Genomic DNA, 20,077 nt, shown 5'->3' with positions numbered 1-20,077 from the left:
TGAATTCAATAAAAATATGGAATTAAAAGACTAATGGGGGTCATGAAACCATTGTTGACTGTTGCAAACACCCATCTAGTTCATTAATGCCATTTAGAGAACTGTCATCTTTCATAGGTGTCCTGACCCACATAAATGTGGTTGACTTTTAACTGCCTTCTGAAATAGCATAGCAAGCCATTTAGTTGTGTCAATCGCTACAATAGAAAAAAAGGAATGAAACAAATCGGACTATAAGGCATTGACTAGAGCACTGGAAGTGAAGACAGCAAACACAGCCCTATTGAGCCTGAAAAAGTCCCATTCTTCACACTGAGAATACCCTCCATTGTGTTCTATGCAACTATCAGCATGTTTAATGCGACAGACTGGGCATCCAAGAAGCACTGTAAATTATCAGCAGTAGCCAAATTGCACTAAAACACAATCTTTAGCTTCATTGTATGGCATATCCCCCACTCTACCGTTACCATCAAGCCAAAGTATCAACATGGTTCAATGAAGAGCATAGCAGGACATGCCAGAAGCAGCATCGGACATGCCAGAAGCAGCATCAGGCATACCTAAAAATGAGGTGAAGCTACAAAACAGGACTATTTGCATGACAAACAGCAGAAGCAGTGAGTGATAGATAGAGCTAAACAATACCACTACCAATGGATCAGATCTAAATTCTGCAATCCTGTCGCATTCAGTCATGAATGGTGTTGGACAACTGAACATCTCAGTGGAGGATGAAGTTCCACAATTATTCCCGTCCTCAGCAATGGGGGAGACCAGCAATTAGTGCAAAAGACATGGCTGAAGGATTCACAACAATCTTCATCCAGAAATGTCAAGTGGGTGATCATGGCCTTCTCCAGAGATTCCAGTATCACTGATGATAGTTTTCAAATGATTCTAATCAGTCCGTGTGATATAAAGAAATGGTTGGAGCACTGGATACTGCCAAAGCTATGGTCTCTGACAACATTCCAATCAAAGCGCTGAAGACGCAATTCAGAACTTGCCACAAGCCTTGATTGCCCTTGATATCAAGGCTGCATTTGAACAAATATGGCAACGAGCTCTAGAAAACATGAGTCAATGAGAGTTGGGAGCAATTATGACTCTATATGGGGTGGATTAATACCCAGCACAAAGGAAAATGGTGGTGGTGGTTGGAGTTCATTCATCTCAGCTCCAGATCATCTCTGCAGCAGTTCCTCAGGGGCAGGAGTCTTGGACTAACTAGCTACAGCTGCTTCATCAATGTACCTCTCTTCATTATAAGGTTCGAAGTGGAGATGTTCACTGATAATTAAATAATGTTCAGCACCATTCATGACTTCTCAGACACTGAAGTAGTCCATGTCTAATTGCAGCAAAACCTGGATAATATCCAGGCTTTGGCAAATATGTGGCAAGTACCATTCACGTCACACAAGTGCCAGGTAATAGTCATCCCTCCAACAAGGTAAATCTCTCATCCCTTGACCTTTAATGACATTACCATCACTGATTCCCCACTATCAACAGCCTGAGGATTACTCTTAATCAGAAACTGAACAGGACTAGCCATACAAGTACTGTCGAATACTGGGAATACAAATGTCTCACCTCCTGACTCCCCAGAACCTACCATCTACAAAGTACACATAAAGATTGTGATGGAGTACTCTCCACTCGTCTGGATTAGTGCAGCTCTGACAATACAAGAAGCTTTACACCATCTAGGACAAAGCAGTCCATTTGATTGGCACCATACCCACAAATATTCATTTCTCCTATCCGGTTTCCTTCCACAATCCAAAGATGTGCAGTTTAGGTGAATTAACCATGCTAAATTGCCCAGAGTGTTCAGGGATGTGTAGGTTATGTGTATTAGTCAGGGGAAGTGTAAAGTATTAGGTGAATGGGTCTGGGTGGGTTACTCTTCGAAGAGTCAGTGTGGACTTGTTGGGCTGAAGGGCCTGTTTCCACACTGTAGGGATTCTATGAAAACTTACACCTAGTAACATCTAGAAAAACAAGAGCAGCAGAAACATAGGAACACCACAACCCGTAAGTTCCTCTCCAAGACATTCACCATCCTGACTTGGAAATATATCACTGTTCCTTCAGTGACACCGCATCAAAATCCTGGAACTCAATCCTTAATGGCATCTCTACAGCAAATGGTGCAGTGAGGGAACTCACCACCCTTTCAAGGGCAACTAGGGACTGGCAATAAATCCCAGTCAGAGAAGCCCACATCCCATGAATAAATTTTAAAAAGTGCCATAATGTATTCAAAACAGTGGAAATATTTTTGGGCAAGCTGTCATGTCATGTTTTGGACTGTGACTTAGTCAGAGTCACAAAGATATACAGCATGGAAACAGACCTTTCAATCCGACTCTTCCATGCCAACCAAATATCCTAAATTAATCTAGTCTCATTTGCTAGCATTTGACCTATATCCCTTTAAACCCTTCCTATTCCTATAACCATCCAGATGCCTTTTAAATGTTGTAATTTTATGACCCTTCACCACCTTCTCTGACAGCCCATTCCATACACACCACCCTCTGTGTGAAAAAGTTGCCTTTTAAGTCCCTTTTAAATTGTTTCCCTCTCAGCTTATACCTATGCCCTCTCATTTAGGATTGCCTTATCCTGGGGAAAGGATTTTGGCTATTCACATTATCCATGCTCCTTGTGATTTTATAAACTTCTATAAGGTCACTCTTCAGCCTCCAATACTGCAGGGAAAATAAACTGAGCCTATTCAGTCTCTTTCTAGAGCTCAAATGCTCCAACCCTGGCAATGTCCTTGTAAATCTTTTCTGAACCCTTCCAAGTTCCACAACATCTTTCATAGCAGGGAGACAAGAATTAAATGCAGTATTCAAAAAGTGACCTAACCAATGTCCTGTACAGCTACAACATGACCTCCCAATTCCAATACCCAGTAAAAGCAAATATACCAAATACCTTCTTCACTGTCCTATCTACCTGTGGCTCCATTTTCAAGGAATTAGGAAACTGCACTCTTTGTTTGGCAACAACCATTACCATAAAGTGTATAAGTCCTGCTATGATCTGCAAACTGACTAACCATCCCTCCTATATTCATATCCAAATTATTTATACAAATGACAAAAAACATTAGACCCAGTATCGAACCTTGTGACACACCACAGGTCATAGACTTCCAGTCCAAAAAGCAACTGTCCACCATCACCCTCTGTCTCCTACTTTCAAGTCAATTTTTCACCCAAATGGATAGGTCTCCCTGTATTCCATATGATCAACCTTGCTAACCAGTCTACTATGTATGCTTGTTGAATGCCTTAGAGATGTCCATATAGACAACATTCACCACTCTACCTTCATTAATCTTCTTCATCACTTCTTTAAAGAAGTGACACGTGATTTCTCATTCACAAAGCCACGTTGACTATCCTAAATGAGTCCTCGCCTTTCCAAATACTCCAGAAATATTTTATAAAAGTGTCAAACTATTAAATATTAAGAAAAACCTAACCACTTGCTCCATTTCATTGATCGACAACTAATCTGCATTGAAATAGAAACATCACTATGGATGAATTGATTTTTTGAGTCAAAGAGTGGCATCAGTCTAAAGGTTGGAGATATATCTGTTTAGTGCATGGCAGCTGTCTCATATGATTTTAACTTCCTCATTTCATATACATACATGAGGATGCAAATCTTATGAGTAGGAAGTTCTGAAGCTGGCTGGGACATCTCATATTCCAACTTCTCGATATGATATTTAAAAAAGTATCCAGTCAGGTCTTTACATCCAGTAAACCAGAAACATCTCTTTTGCTGGTATCTTCTACCCACCTCTGGAGATGTTTGATCCCATCTCTCTTGAAGTTCTTCTGCAGGCCCACAAGATAATATGCAAATACTGTTTTTTTGGGATACAAAATGAGCCTATCCTGACTGATTAAGTTCACCATGGACGTCAATGCTCATGGTTGGTTGAAAAGAAGCTGAATTCAGTCCCGATTATGGCCAGGGTAAGTGCCACTGTTTACTCACTGCTTCACACGTCGATGAGTACAAACTACGAGAGAAAGTTTGCTTTTCAGAAGAGTCTCGTACACAAGACTCGGTGTCAAGCACCTCCATCAGGTGCCAAATATACACTGATTGTGTCTCAGTTAACTAGAGCTACTGATGCTGCTGCTCCTTACACAACAGTCACATAACACCAGGTCGTCACCCAGCAGGTTTACATGAAATCACAAGCTTTTGGAGTGCTGCTCCTTTGTCAGGTGAAGTGACTGGTGTCATGTTATTTCTGATTTTGTTCACCCCAGTCCAATACCAGCATGTCCATATCATGGTTACACAACAGTGGTACTGCCTCTCACACATCTGTTAAAGTTCAAAGATAAAACATACTTGCTCCAACGTTCAGAAGCTAAGGTACATCAGTTCATTGACATCTTATCTCAACTGGAAAAATTAGTAACTTCTCATGAAAGATTTGCTTGGTACAAGGACACAATCATAAAATGTGGCTTTGGCCAAAACTCCTCAGAAGTATCTCATGCATACACAGCACATATTGTGGAATTGACCTCATCTATTCTATGAATTCTTGCTTATTCATCCTGAGAATCTCAGTGGTCCTTCTTACCAACCTGTTGTACACACACAGTCTTCCAACTCTGTCCTGAGCATCCCAAGCGGCTCACAGAACCCATTTCTTGTTTAAATAGTTGGAAATCCTAGGCCGTGCGAAACTGCAAAAGATCTTGACTCACATTTTGCTCATCCAACAGGAACATCTGGACTCTAGTCACTAGCATTTCTAACTGTTTAATGAATGATTGGTAGAATTCACAGAACAATTCTGATTTTATGCTAAACTGTGTCTATAACTGGAACAGAATGTAAAATATACAGACACTTAAGTGAAATCCTAGAAACTATACATGTTTTATATGTACAATATAAATTTTTCATTTGTGAACAACTTGGATTTATAGCCAGTGTAACATAATAATAACTTAAGGTACTTCACATGAAAGTTGGCAAATACGAACACCTGAATTTTTGTTCCTGAGGTGAGTGTGCTCTGCATGTCTGCTTCAGATGGCCAGATGTACTTTCTACAGGTATTGGGCAGATGCTGGAGTCAGTCTACCTCCCTCAGAAACAAATAGTCACAGGATCTGTGGGGTGCTGATGTGCACAGTTTAAAAGACCAACTTTGGACCTCTAAGCCTACCGCTCCACACCATGTCACTCTTCCACTCGCTTCTCATGCTCCAATCATGTCAACCATGTCCCCACCCATTCTCTCATGGCTCCTTACTCCCTCCATGCCAAACTATTCCCTGTGCCCAGGGAAACCACTCATTTCCACAAACTTTAATAGCCCCTATGCCAACTTAGTGCCAGTTCATCCTAACAAAACTAACAACATTTATGAGTACAGAAGGAATAAGTTTATGAATGTTCTGCAAATCAGTGATCACCACTGCAAGTCTCAGCCAGGTTTGCAGGTAGTTGTCACAATACATTTTTCTTCCAACATTCAACCATTTCTCTACTAATCAGCCTCTCAAAAAATTAAAAGATGGCAGCTCAAAAACAAAATCTATCTCCTTCACTCATGGCTGATGTCACCTTTCTGTGAAGGCAGCAATTCTAACAAGTAGAGCCATTTGAGCAGGACAATAATCACCAAGCACACAAATGTCCTCCTCAAACAATGGTTTAGATTCACAGATGGGTCAGAGAACTCTATTCTGTGTAGCCACAGTTTCCTTTTGATAACTGATACTACCTTGAGAAAATGAGAGTAAGATTCCTCAGGAGATTGCCAATATTTGGGTAACAGTTCACAGAAAAGAATCACTCCATTTGTTGGCTTTTTACTTTTAAAGTCTATCTATTTCTCTTCAATTTTATTGGTTTGCAGTCTATGTATTTATGAATTTCTGTACTTTGTAGAGACAGCTAAGAAAATTGACCTTTTCTTCAACTATTGTGTCAGCATGTTTAAAATAACACTGGGGCGACATGGTGGCTCATTGATTAGCACTGCTGCCTCACAGCACTAGGGTCCCAGGTTCGATTCCAGGGCAACTATCTATATGGAGTTTGCACATTCTCCCCGTGCCTGCGTGGGTTTCCTCCAAGTGCTCCGGTTTCCTCCCACAGTGCAAAGATGTGTAAACCAGGTGAATTGACCATGCTAAATTGCCCATAATGTTAGGTGCATTAGTCAGAGGGAAGTGGGCCTGGGTGGGTTGCTCTTCGGAGGGTTGGTGTGGGCTGAAGGGCCTATTTCCACACTGTAGGGAATCTAATCTAATCTAGTCATAAACCCCATGTGTTTGAATATTTTCTAATCTGGAATTTGCTCTGGATTGTTTTTGTTATGTTATCTCATTTCTGAGCATACTCTCACTTGTTCAAATCAGATGGGGTCAAGACAACAAAGCCTGTGATTAAAATCGTGGTGTTGATCTGCTCTAAGTAGGAATCCAACTGAAAACTCATGTTGGTTTAAATCCTTCTCATAAATATTTATGATTAAATCACCTTTCTTTTTAGATTTGAAATTCATGGATAAATATTTCTGTATCAGACACTTTATACCATCATATTCTTCACTGGGCTGTTTAAAAATATTGACGATTCCAAGATCACAAAGAGCATAAAAACAAAACAAAGAACTGCAGATGCTGGAGATCTAAAATAAAAACAGAAAATGCTGGTGAAACTCAGTACGTCTGGCAGCATCTATGGGAGGAAAACAGACTTAACGTTTTGAGTCTAATGACTCTTCATCAGAACTGGTCTGTTTTGTTTCAAAAAGAGCACTCACAGGCAGAAATAACTAATAAGACCATTTTATTAATAAGAGCAGGACAGCAATTTAAACACTCACTTATCTGACTCGTTCATGTGAGATTTAGCAATAAACAAAAGGCAAATCAGAAAATGGTGATGATGTTCCTGGGATAGTAGTTAATTGAGAGCAAATGGAGGAGACTGTTGACTCAATGTACTGATGTGGCTTGTTCAGTTCCCATGTGGTTTACTGGGACAGAATGTGCAAAACCTTACTGCAGTGTTATGCCTACTCTAAATCTTGGGCAATTTATTGGAAAATTTTGTGGCTCTGATATAACCAGTATATCTCCCATGAGCAGTCCAGGTTCTGAATAGCTGATTCTAATGTTAACTTGAGTCTTAAAGCAGGTTATGTATTTTATGACCTACCTGCTATTTCAGACCTCTGGAGCAGGTGAGACTTGAACTCAGGCTTTTGATTCAGAGGTAGGGACACTACCACTGTGCCACAAGAAGCACATCAAAGAGGCCTAAATTTGACACCTCTGTAATACAGAGGTGAAGCAAAGGCTAACACAAACAGAAATGTTAAACTGTCCAAAGATTAGATTACATTACAGTGTGGAAACAGGCCCTTTAGCCCAACAAGTCCACACCGATCCGCCGAAGCGCGACCCACCCATACCCATACCCCGACATTTACCCCTAACCTAATACTACGGGCAATTTAGTATGGTCAATTCACCTAACCTGCACATCTTTGTGACTGTGGGAGGAAACCGGAGCACCCGGAGGAAACCCACGCAGACACGGGGAGAACGTGCAAACTCCACACAGAGAGTCACCTGAGGCGGGAATTGAACCCGGGTCTCTGGCGCTGTGAGGCAGCAGTGCTAACCACTGTGCCACCGTGCCGCCCACTAATGCAGATGTGCAGACTAGGTGGGTTAGCTATGGTAAATGTGGGGTTAGAAATTTAGGTGGGGGCCTGGGTCTGAGTGGAATGCCCTTTGGAAGAACAGTGTGGTTTTGATGAGCCAAAAAGGCCTCTTCCCATGCTGTAGGAGCTCTTTGATTCTATGATTCTTAGAAAAAATGGATGAGAATAGTGGACATTTTAAAGCAACTGGCAGCATTAACAATGTGGCTTTAAAATGGCAATAGCAACAGACAGGACCAACAGCTAAAGTTTACACTGCAATTTTTCAGAAAACCACATCCTGTTTCCGTTAATTAAAATGTGTGTTAATCACAGCTTTCTTGGCCACAGCTTAACAAATTTACACCAGCTGGTGGATATTCCCAGTCTACATATAGGAACATTGCCTTCTCTCAACTCTTCCTGAACAAAATCAGTGAGAATACATTTAATGAATTATATGGTTATGAAATATAAACGTTAATTGATTAGAGAAAGAAATATCCCAAGTGAAGGGGATTTTTTATAGTGAAATGAAACACACTGTGCTTCCAGTGTTTACTATGATTCTGAAAGTAATATTTTAAGGGATTTTTTACATTCACTGAAAGCTTATCTGTTAATTATACGATATGTATCACATGTCAGATCCAAAGAGAGAAACATCTAGAACAAACCACAATAGCGACAGAAGATGGCCTATGAATAGATTACTCCCTATTTTCACGACTCCATTCCTGACTGAGATTTTAGTCCTTCATGTTTATGATAAAGTGAGAAGGGTAATTGTGAGACAGGGACATTTTGGGAGAGCATGGTAGTATAGGGTTAACTCAGCAAGGCAGAGGTCCTGCCAAATTTAACAACAGGACTCAGTGCAGCATAATTTGTTTCGTAATTCCACCCCTGACTTCCTCTGGCAAATGTCCAAATTGAGCATCTGGCTGGCTGCCAAGCTGGATAACCAACAGCTGACTGTTTCAGTCAAGGACCATTGGAGGACAGCACTCAATCTAGGGGCCGACTGTAGGTCCGACTTGAGAGAAGAATGAAATCAATGGAAATCTGGGAGAAAACTCTCCACTGCTTGGAGTCATAGTTAGCACAAAAAAAGGTGAATGTCATTGTTGCAGTTCATCTTAGCTCCAGGACATCACTACAGGAGCTCTTTCAGCTGCTTCACCAACAACCTTCCCTCATCATAAGGTCAGAAGTGAGGATGTTTGCCAATGTTTGCACAATGTTCAATGACTCACCCGATTCATGACTCCTCAGATACTGAAGCAGTCTATGTCCAAATGTAGCAAGGTGGGCAACCCCACTGTGCAATTGTGCTGTTGCCGTGGCTCCTTTTTCCAGACCATTCCATAGGAAGATGGGTTAAACTGAAAATTGAATAGAAAGGGATATCTAGAAGGACATGCAGCCTCCAAAGCAACAACCCATGAGCTATATTTGTAGAGAATGTCACACTGAAAATGAAATTAAAGCAAGAGATCCAATCCAATGCCGAGAATGTAATTACAGGATAATGTACAAAAAGAGAACAAAGAGATTGGTTGTTTTTGATGCCCAATGAAATTCAACTTCTTTTAAACTTCCACCAAAAAGAATTGCTGGTGTTCGTTGTCTAGTGTTCTCTCACATGTAAATTTCAGCAGACAGGAAGAATCTTATATTTTTGTTACTATTTCAGTTAGAATATTTCTTGCATTCTTCAAAACAGAGTATTTACAAGACCAGTTCTGTTTTATTTGATGGAATTAAATTCCATCTCATGGGGGCAGCATGGTGGCTCAGTGGTTAGCACAGCTGCCTCACAGTACCAGGGTCCCAAGTTCGATTCCAGCCTCGGGTGACAGTCTGTGTGGAGTTTGCACATTCTCCCCGTGTCCACATGGGTTGCTCTGGTTTCCTCCCACAGTACAAAGATGTGCAGGTCAGGTGAATTGCCCATGCTAAATTGCCTATAGTGTTAGGTGCATTAGTCACAGTGAAATGGGTCTGGGTGTGTTACTCTTCGGAGAGTCAGTGTGGACTGGTTGGTCCAAAAGGCCTGTTTCCACACTGTAGGGAATCTAATCTTACCTAAATTGCTTCAGATAATTAGAAACGATAACATGAGCTGATAAGTGGCAAACAACATTTATGCCACGCAAGTGTAATGATCACAGCTGATGTTACTACTGGACAAGTCATGCCCCAGACTGAAATCTGGCTTGATAGATCAGATTTTGTTTTGCTTTCATTTAATGAGATGATCTGTCACTGAAATACAAGCCAACAGAGCTGCAGATTCAATTTTAGTTCATTATGAAAAACAAAAGAAAATAAAACCAATCAAGATTTTTTTACATAGAGTACAATTTGGAAGATTTCATAATACCCAGTAAAAGTACTGTATTCAATCTATCCCTGTATAGTACTCAAACACCAAAAAACAAATTCTCTTCTGTATCACATCCAGAGGTTTGACTTAATTAGATTAGATTCCCTACAGTGTGGAAACAGGCCCTTTGACCCAACCAGTCCACACCAGCCCTCCGAAGAGTAACCCAACCGGACCCACTTTCCCTCTGACTAATGCACTTAACACCATGGGCAATTTAGCATGGCCAATTCACTTAACATGCACATCTTTGGACTGTGGGAGGAAACCGGAGCACCCGGAGGAAACCCACGCAGACACAGGGAGAATGTGCAAACTCCATACAGACAGTTGCCCAAGGCTGGAATCGAACCTGGGACCCTGGTGCTGTGAGGCAGCAGTGCTAACCCCTGAGCGACCATGCCACAGTTGCTTTAATTCCTGATCTTAAGAATCTGAAATCCCCTTCTTAGACTTTCTCAGCTTTGAATAACCTAAACAAACATTTCTTGTCTGGAACTTTCAAACTAAAACCCCTATATTGAGGTACACTTCCTGAAACAGTCAGGGAGAAACTGTTTCATATATCCAGATTTGATCATCTTTTCTACAAATTACCACCAAAAGGCTTCCAGGTTATGCATTTTTGCCAAAGCAAAAAAACGAAAGAGTCCCGGATCTTTCAAACCAAAAGCAGGTTAACGGTTATCAATTCTGAAGAAGGGTCACTGGACCCAAAATGTTAACTCTGCTTTCTGTCTGACGTGGCCGGACCTGCTGAGTTTTTTCCACAATTTCTGTTTTCATTTCTTATTTCTAACATCCACAGTTCTTTCAGTTTAATGCTCTTCAATGTTTAATGCATCCACTCATAAGCAAATTTCCATCAGCATTCCAGAAACTCTCTGATGCTAGCTTCAAAAACCAACAGTCTAGAAACACAAGCTATATCTTAAACCATCTCATACACACTAAGCAAAACCCACATGCCACTATCACACACAAGTCACAGGCAATGATCAATTCCAAAAGGAGAATCTCACTGTCTCTTGTTGATGCTGAATGGCATTATCATTGGTGAATCCTTCACCAGTTATATCTTAAGGGAAGGTTAACATTAACTGGAAATGTGACTGGACTAGTTATATAAATACTGTGACTTTGAAACATCAGAGGCTGGGAACTTTGCAGCAAGTAATTCACCCCCTGATTCCCCAAAGCTTTTCCAGCATTCACAAGGCCGAAGTCAGGAGTGTGATGGAATGCTGCTTGAATGAATGCAGCTCGGACAACAGTAACGAAGCTTGACACCATCAAAATAAAGCAGCTCTTTATTCAAAGATCAAGCTACCATATAAACCATTCACTTGCTCCATCACTTCCTGAAAAGCTTAATATCTACAAGACTGGGCAACTCTTGCCATTAGATTTTCCATGTCAGACACTGTGGGACGAAAATTCAATTTTATTTGTGAGACAAAGTCAGCAGTGCCGGATCAGCTGCTTGTCAGTGGAATGAAATTTCTGTAGAGCGTTTAAAGAGCAAGCCACCTGTCATTACCCATTTCCATGAAGTAATTGATCTCAACCAAAATGACCACTGGAAGAAGTCTCCACAAATATTAATCTTGCAGTGTAAAACACTCAACGTTATATAGATACACTAATACAAAAACAAATAATTGCAAATGCTGGAAATCTGATCTAAAACAATTATTCAAAATAGTCAGCAAATCAGGTAGCATTTGTAGAGAGAAAAACAGAAATTATGATTGAATCTTAGGGGCCAATGGTGGTTGAGGAAACAAATTAGTGGATCTACAAATTAGGGTGCTGTACCATCAGCAGCATGCCCACTGCTAACCTGCTCCTGCTGAAATTTTACACGTAGTCAATCAAGCATTTGGTAGGCTGCTTTTTGTAGCCCAATTAAGCCTCTTAAGTGGAAAATTAGGAACCTCTTCCCTCCACTTCTTCAATTTGCTAGGCAGCAGGAGAGGCTTATGTCCAAAGTGAAGCTTGGCAGGTTTAACCCTGTGGCTGATCAGTAAAAGGGATAGACGGGTAGTGCTTCCTTCCCAGGTATCCTGGATCAACTGGAAGCCCACCCAGAACCACCACAGTTTTGTATTCCTGAATGCAGCCTGCCCATACAAGATCCTGATGAGACACAGAGCTGCTGGTGTCCCAGTGATTTGCAGTAGGCCAGCAGATCTATGATACGAGACATTTAGGAGATGGACAAAAGTTCCATTTGAAACAAATTAAAGGGCCATCATCCAAAGAATTAAAACCATGTGAGACAGTCAACAGAGGCAGGTTGAACCCAATAATTTAATTGTGTGCAGGGAGCCAAGTCTCAATATGTAACTCAATAATTTAAGTTGACAACCTTTCTTCAGAATGGAGAAAGTTAAAAACATCTTGCATTATATGAAGCATTTTAAAGGGCATCTTAATGTGCTTTACAGTCATTTTGTGCATTGCAAGTTCTCACAAACAGAACGTCCATAATAACAACTGTGTTTTCTTGTAATGTGGATTGGGGAATATTGATCAAGATACTAGGGATATTTCCCTTGCTCAAAGTTTGTGAGACGATTTGTAGCTCGGGTGCTCGTTGTTGTGGTTCTGTTCGCCGAGCTGGGAATTTGTGTTGCAGACGTTCCGTCCCCTGTCTAGGGGACATCCTCAGTGCTTGGGAACCTCCTGTGAAGCGTTTCTGTGATCTTTCCTCCGCCATTTGTAGTGGTTTGAATCTGCCGCTTCCGGTTGTCAGTTCCAGCTGTCCGTTGCAGTGGTTGGTATATTGGGTCCAGGTCGATGTGCTTATTGATTGAATCTGTGGATGAGTGCCATGCCTCTAGGAATTCCCTGGCTGTTCTCTGTTTGGCCTGTCCTATAATAGTAGTGTTATAGACAATAGATAATATTAGTTTTGTCTAATAATAGACAACATTACTATTATAGGGCAAGCCAAACAGAGAACAACCAGGGAGGCATGGCACTCATCCACAGATTCAATCAATAAGCACATCGACCTGGACCCAATATACCAACCACTGCAACGGACAGCTGGAACTGACAACCGGAAGCGGCAGATTCAAACCACTACAAATGGCGGAGGAAAGATCACAGAAGCGCTTCACAGGAGGCTCCCAAGCACTGAGGATGTCACCTAGACAGGGAACGGAACGTCTGCAACACAAATTCCCAGCTCGGCGAACAGAACCACAATAATTCCCTTGCTCTTCTTCAATATGGTGTCATGCTTTTAAGCCCAACCGAGAGCTTAAAGGTCCCCAATTGCAGCACTCCCTCAATACGCATTGCAGTATCAACCAGGAATGGGACTTGAACCCAGAATCCTTAAGAGTTACAGGTGACTGTGTCAGAGAAGTAAAAGATTTAAAGCAAACACAGAGGTAGGGAAAAGTGAGGAACAAATTATGAAGAGAGGGAAGGAAGAAGAGATCAATTGTCAAAGTGGGCATAACATAAAAGGAGATGGTCGAGTAAAAAATAAATAAGATTGAATCCAGCGGGAGTGTAAGTGGGAAAAGCAGCCCTAATAATCATGAACAGCTGCTGTCCAAATACAATAGTGGAAGCAGGGACAGAGGTTATACCTGAAGTTGCTGTATTCAGTGTTCAGTTTGCAATATTGTAAAGTGGCTAATCAAGAAATTCTCTGCCCCATATTGACTCTGACATCTCAGTCCTCAGCTTCCCACACACTTCTAACTAAAAGAAAGCCTTGGATTTATATGATGACTTTCACAATATCTGGACTTCCCAAAGCACTTTAGAACCAATTAATTATTTTTTTAAGTGAAGTTACTTGTTCAAAGTTAGAGAATGCAAAAATTGAGTTGAAGTATGGTGCTGGAAAAGTACAGCAAGTCAGGCAGCGTCTGAGGAGCAGGAGAATTGACGTTTTAGGCATAAGACCTTCATCAGGAATAAAGAGGGACAGGAAAAAGGGATGAGAGATAAATAGGAGAGTGGGGGTGGGGCTGGGTTAAGGTACCTGGCAAGGCAATAACTAGATACAGATGATAGATCAGAATGGAGGGTGGAGCGGATGGGTAGAAAAGAAGATGGACAGGTAGGACACTTCAAGAGGGCAGTGCCGAGTTGGACGGTTGGATGTGGGATGAGGTGGTGGTGGTAGGGGATATGAGGAAACTGGTGAAATTGACGTGATGCCATGTGGTTGGAAGGCCCAAGGCAGAAGATGAAGCGTTCTTCCTCCAGATGTTGAATGGGTTGGATTTGGCGGTGGAGGAGGCCCAGGACTTGCATGTACTTGGCGGAGTGGGAGGAGGAATTGAAGTGGTCGGCCACAGGGTGGTGGGATTGTTTAGTGAGCACAACACAACAAATAGAAAAGTGATAATCATAGAATGTTGGCAGTACAGAAGGTCATCTGGTCCATTGTGTCCATAGTGGCTTTCAGTACGAACAATGCACATAATCGCCTTTCTTTTCCATGTAGTCTTGCAAACTTTTCTTCTTCAGACAGTTATCCAAATCCTTTACATCTCCCTCTATTATGTTCTCAGGCAGTGCATTCCAGATCCTAATTACTCACTGCATTAAAAAAGAACTTTCTTAATGTCACCATTGCTTCTTTTTGACTTTAGTTTGATGTGCTCATGTTCTCAACCATGACTTAAACTGCTTCTCTCTATCAACCGTGTCCAGCCTCCTTGTGAAGATATCTTCTTTCTTCTCTTACCCTTTCATCCCTAACAGCTCCAGCTTCAACCATCTACCCGAGCAATTGAAGTCCCTCATCCCTGGAATTATCATTTTAATAATTGTCTGCATATTTTCTAATGACATCACATCCTATCTAAAGTATGTTGCCCTGAACTGAACACAAAATCCCAGATGAGGCCGAATGAAGATTTTATAATAATTCACCACAACTTTCTTGTTTTTGTACTTGACACCCTTAAATATAAAACCCAGGATCCTCTATGCTTTTACAAACCACCTTCTCAACCTATCCAGATATCTTCACAAATTGTGCATATACAGTACATTGCCAGGTTCCGCTTCTCCTGCATCCCATATAGGATGATTTCCTTCATTTTATATTACCTTACTTTATTCTTCCTACTAAAACTTCACATTTCTCTGCATTACATTTAACCTTCCATGTGCCTGGCCAATTCCATTTAGGCTGTGTCATCTTGAAGTCTACCATTATCATTCTTACAGTTCTTAATACTTTTCAGTTTTGTGTCAACAGCAAGTTTTGAAATTGTATCATGTACACTCAAGCCTGTGTTATTAATATTTATCACAAAAAGCAGTAATACTAGCAATGAGCTGTGAGAAATCCCCAAAATATTTGTTCCTCAAGTCCATGTGAAATAATTCATCAACACATTTTGTTTCCTTTCACTCAGGTGGCTTTTGAAAGTTCATGCACACCATATCAACCACATTATTGTCATCAAGTTTCTCACGATTTTTTCAAACAACTCAATCAAATAGTTGAGAACAATTTGCCCTCAACAAATCCTTGCTGCCACTCCCTAACAAGTTCACAATTGCCAAAGTGACATAATTTTTTTCCCCCAATTAACAACTCTAAAAGCTAATCTGCCACTGAGATTAAAATGACTGGCATGTAGTTGGTGGGTAAAGCCTTACTTCCTTTTTGCATATCAAGCAGTATCTTTGCATAAGCAGTGACAAACATTTAAGCAGACATTTCATAATGCTTAACAAAAATGTATTCCAGTCAAAAAGAAGGACTCAACATGAAGGACGAATGATTCATGATTCAACAAGGTGGTCAAAGAGAATATCCACATGAAAAGAAAATTAAGGTGTACATAATGTAAAAAACTAGTTATAGGCCAAAGGATTGGAAATTTCGGAAAAACTCTACAACAAATAAATGAAAACTTAATAAGAGTGGGGGGGAGGGGTGTGAAATTGATTATGAAAGTAAATTGGCAAGAAATATAAAAACAAAAGCAAAATCTTCTACTGACATTTGAAAAGAGTGGCTAAAGTAAGTAGAGGACCATTGACAGAATAGGCTAGGGAATTGATATTTGGAACAGGGAAGAGGCAGATAATTTGTATGAATATTTTACATTAATAAACAACACTATGAACATGTCATAAATATTAAATGAGCAAGGTGTGAATGGAAGGAAAGGTCTTATAACAGTATATAAAATAAAGGACAAAGTATTTAATAAATTAATGGGACTGAAGACAGAGAAATCACCAAGACCTGATGGTCTGCATCTCAGGGTCTCAGAGGAAGTGGTTGCAGAGATAGTTGAGGCATTGGTTGAAACATTCCAGCCACTAGATTCCAGGAGTATTCCAATAATCTAGAAAACTGCAAATGTGATATCCCTGTTCAGGAACAAGATAGAAAGCAGGAAACCACAGTCCAGTTAGGGTTAACATCTGTTGTTGGAAAAATTCTAGAGTCCATTATTAAGAAAGAAATAGTAGGATACTTAGAAAGGTTTTACACAGGTAAACAGAGTCAACATGGTTTTGTGAAGGGGAAATCATGTTTGATAAATTTTCTAGAGTTCTCTGATGACATAACAATCTGAATTGATAAAGAGGAACCAGTAGATGTAGTGCATTTGAATTGAATTGAATTGAATTTATTGTCACGTGTACCAAGGCACAAGGCATTTGGTAAGGTGCTACATTAAAGAATATTGCATAAGATAGGAGCTAATGGTACTGGAAATAATGTACTAGCATGAATTAAGGGATGACTAACACACAAAGACAGTGGGCGAGGATTAATGGATCTTTTCATATTGGAAATAACTAAGTAGTGGAGTGCCGCAAGAATCAGTATTAGGGCCTCAATTATTTGCTTTCTGTATCTTAGAGGAGGAGGCAGATCATAATGTATCCACATTTGCTGATGATAGAAAAATAGGTGGGACAGCACATTGTGATGATGATATAAAGAATTTCCAAAGGAATATAAATAGGTTAAATGAATGGGGAGAAACTTGGCAAATGGCATTTAATGTAGGAAAGAATAAGATCATTTGTTTTGGTAGGAAGAACACAGAGGGATCTGGGTGTCTTGTACATGAAATGCAAATGTTAGTCAACGGAACAATTAATTACACAAAAACCTAGAAGACCAGAGCAAGAATAGGCTATTTGATCCCTTGAGCATGCTCCATAATTTAATATGATCATGACTGATCATCAAACTCAATGTTCTAATTCCACTCTCCCTCATATCCCTTGATGCCTTTAGCTACAGCAGCTATGTCTACCTCCTTCTTGAAAACTCTGTGTTAGTGAATTTCACAGGCCCATCAACTTTTCTTAACTGAATCCTAAAAGCTTTACCCCTTATCTTTAAATTATGGCCCATGCTTCTGGACTCCCCCGCTATCTGGAACACCCTTCCTGCATCTAACCTAACTAGTCCCATTAGATTTTTATGGGCTTACATAGATTCTTAAATATGAACATCTGCATATGCACAGAAACAGACACTTTGGAACAATTTGTCCATGCTGACCAGGTATTGTAAAGTAATGTAGACTCATGTGCTAGTATTTGGCCCATATCCTTCTAAATCCTTCCTATTCATGTATCCATCCAGATACTTTTTAAATATCACAATTGTACCAGCCTCCACCATTCCATACACGCACCAGCCTCTGTGTAAAAAGTGGCCTCTTAGGTCCCTTTTAAATCTTTCCCTTCTCATCTTAAACCTATGCCATCTAGTTTTGGACTTCCCTAGTCCGAGGAAAAGACATTGGCTATTAAACCTATCCATGCTCTTCATGGTTTTGTAAACCTCTTTTAATGTCACCCCTCAGCCTTCAATGCTCCGGGAAAACAGCCCCAGCTTATTCAGCCTGTCCCTTTAGCTCAAATGCTCCAATCATGATAACATTCTTGTAAATCATTTCTGAACCCTTTCAAGTTTCACAACAACTTTCTTGAAGCAGGGAGACCAGAACTGGATGCAGAATTCCAAAAGTGGCCTAACCAATGTCCCGTACAGCTGCAACATAATGTCGCAATTCCTATACACAATCTGCTGAGCAACAAAGGCAAGTGTACCAAGTGCCTTCTTCATTATCCTGTCTACCTGCAACTTTGTTTTTAAGGAATTATGAACGTGTACCCCAAGGTCTCTTTGGTCAGCAACTTTGATCACCCAGGACTTTACCATTAAGTGAATAAATCCTGCCCTGATTTGCTTTACCAAAATGCAGCATCTCACGTCTATCTAAAATAAATTTCATCTGCCACTCCTCAATCCATCTGCCCATCTGAGCAAAGATGTCTTGCTGCAATTTTATGAGATCGACCCTCATCTTCTAAGCTCCAGTGAAAACAAACCAAACTGACTCAATATTGTCTCATATGTCAGTCCTGCCTTTCCACGAATTAATTTGGTAAACCTTCCTTGCACTCCCTCTATAGCAAGATCATCTGTCCTCAGATAAGGAGATCAAAACTTTATTCTTTATTCATACAGGAAGTGAAAGCAGCACTGGCTTAGCAGCATTTCTTGCCCAACCCTAATTGCCCAGAGGGTAGATTAGATTTTTTAGATTATTTACAGTGTGGAAACAGGCTCTTTGGCCCAACAGGTCCACACCGACCCGCCGAACGCAACCCACCCAGACCCATTCCGCTATATTTACCCCTGCACCTAACACTACGGGCAATTTAGCATGGCCAATTCACCTGACCTGCACATTTTTGGACTGTGGGAGGAAACTGGATCACCTGGAGGAAACCCACGCAGACACGGGGAGAATGTGCAAACTCCACACAGTCAGTCGCCTGAGGCGGGAATTGAACCCGGGTCTCTGGCGCTGTGAGGCAGCAGTGCTAACCACTGTGCCACCGTGCCGCCCACGTTAAGAGTGAACCACATCTAGAGTCACAAGTAGGCCAGACCAGGTAAGGATGGCAGTTTCCTTCCATAAAGGCCATTTGTGAACTCCATACAATATTCCAAGTGTGGGCTCACCAATATTCTGTGTAATTGCAGCAAGAAATACTTATCCCTGTACTCAAATCCTCTTGCTATAAAAAGAGGTGCGCATATCATTTGCCCTTTTACTATCTGTTGCACCTGTGTACTTTTAGTGACTGATGCATGTGGACACTGAGGTCTCATTGATCATACCCCTCTCTCAATTTCCTATTTTCCTACCAAAGTGGATACCCTCATATTCATCCACAATATGCTGCATCTGCCATGCATTTGCCCACTTAGTCAACCTGTCTGAATCACACTGCAACATTTATGCATCCTCCTCACAGCTCAACCTTACATTCAGCTTTGTGTCATCTGCAAATTTTGAAATATTACATTTAGTTCACTCATCATTAGCGTATATTGTGGACAGCTGAGATCCGAGAAACAATCACCGCAGTACCCCACTAGACACTGCCTGCCATTCAGAAAATAGACCCATTTATTCATATTCTTTGTTTACTGTTTGCTAACAAATTTTCTTTACATCTCAGTGCACAACCCAAGTCCATCCGTTTTAATTTTACACATTAATCACTTATGGTGGGATTCTGTTGAAAACCTTCTGAAAGTCTAAATAAGCCTCTAATAAATTCTACTTGTGACATCCTTGAAGAATTCCAGTAAATTTGTCAAGCAAGATTTACATGTTGACTGTTTTAAGTGTTCTGTTATACAATCCTTGATCGTGGACTGCAGCATCTTTCCCACTACCAACTTCAGACGCACTGGGTCTATAATTCCCTGTTTTCTTTCCACCTCCATTTTAAATAGTGGGGTCACATTAGCTACCCTCCAATCTGTAGGAACTGTTTAGATGTCTAAAGAATCTTGGAAGCTGACCACCAAAGCATCCATTATTTCTAGGACCACTTCCATAAGTATTCTGGGATTAAGAAGTCCAATGGAATTTTGACCATCATTTCTAAGTTTATAAATTGGAGTTTATAAA

At 40.7% G+C, this 20,077-nt stretch overlaps 1 protein-coding gene and 1 pseudogene across 1 annotated transcript in view; one reads left to right on the top strand and one right to left on the bottom strand.

Moving 5' to 3' along the window:
- The window catches only part of LOC122543619 (XK related 6a), a 522,769-nt gene that overhangs the window by 49,334 nt on the left and 453,358 nt on the right, over positions 1-20,077 (bottom strand). The gene's annotated exons all lie outside the window — the stretch shown is intronic.
- Positions 9,141-9,308, top strand: LOC148150596 (DNA-directed RNA polymerases I, II, and III subunit RPABC4 pseudogene; annotated as a pseudogene).

This window comes from Chiloscyllium plagiosum, unplaced genomic scaffold (genome assembly GCF_037043375.1).
Source record: "Chiloscyllium plagiosum isolate Xiang-an unplaced genomic scaffold, Cpla_swu_hap1 HiC_scaffold_3, whole genome shotgun sequence".
Lineage (NCBI taxonomy): Eukaryota > Metazoa > Chordata > Chondrichthyes > Orectolobiformes > Hemiscylliidae > Chiloscyllium > Chiloscyllium plagiosum.
This window is presented reverse-complemented; position numbering and strand designations above follow the sequence as displayed.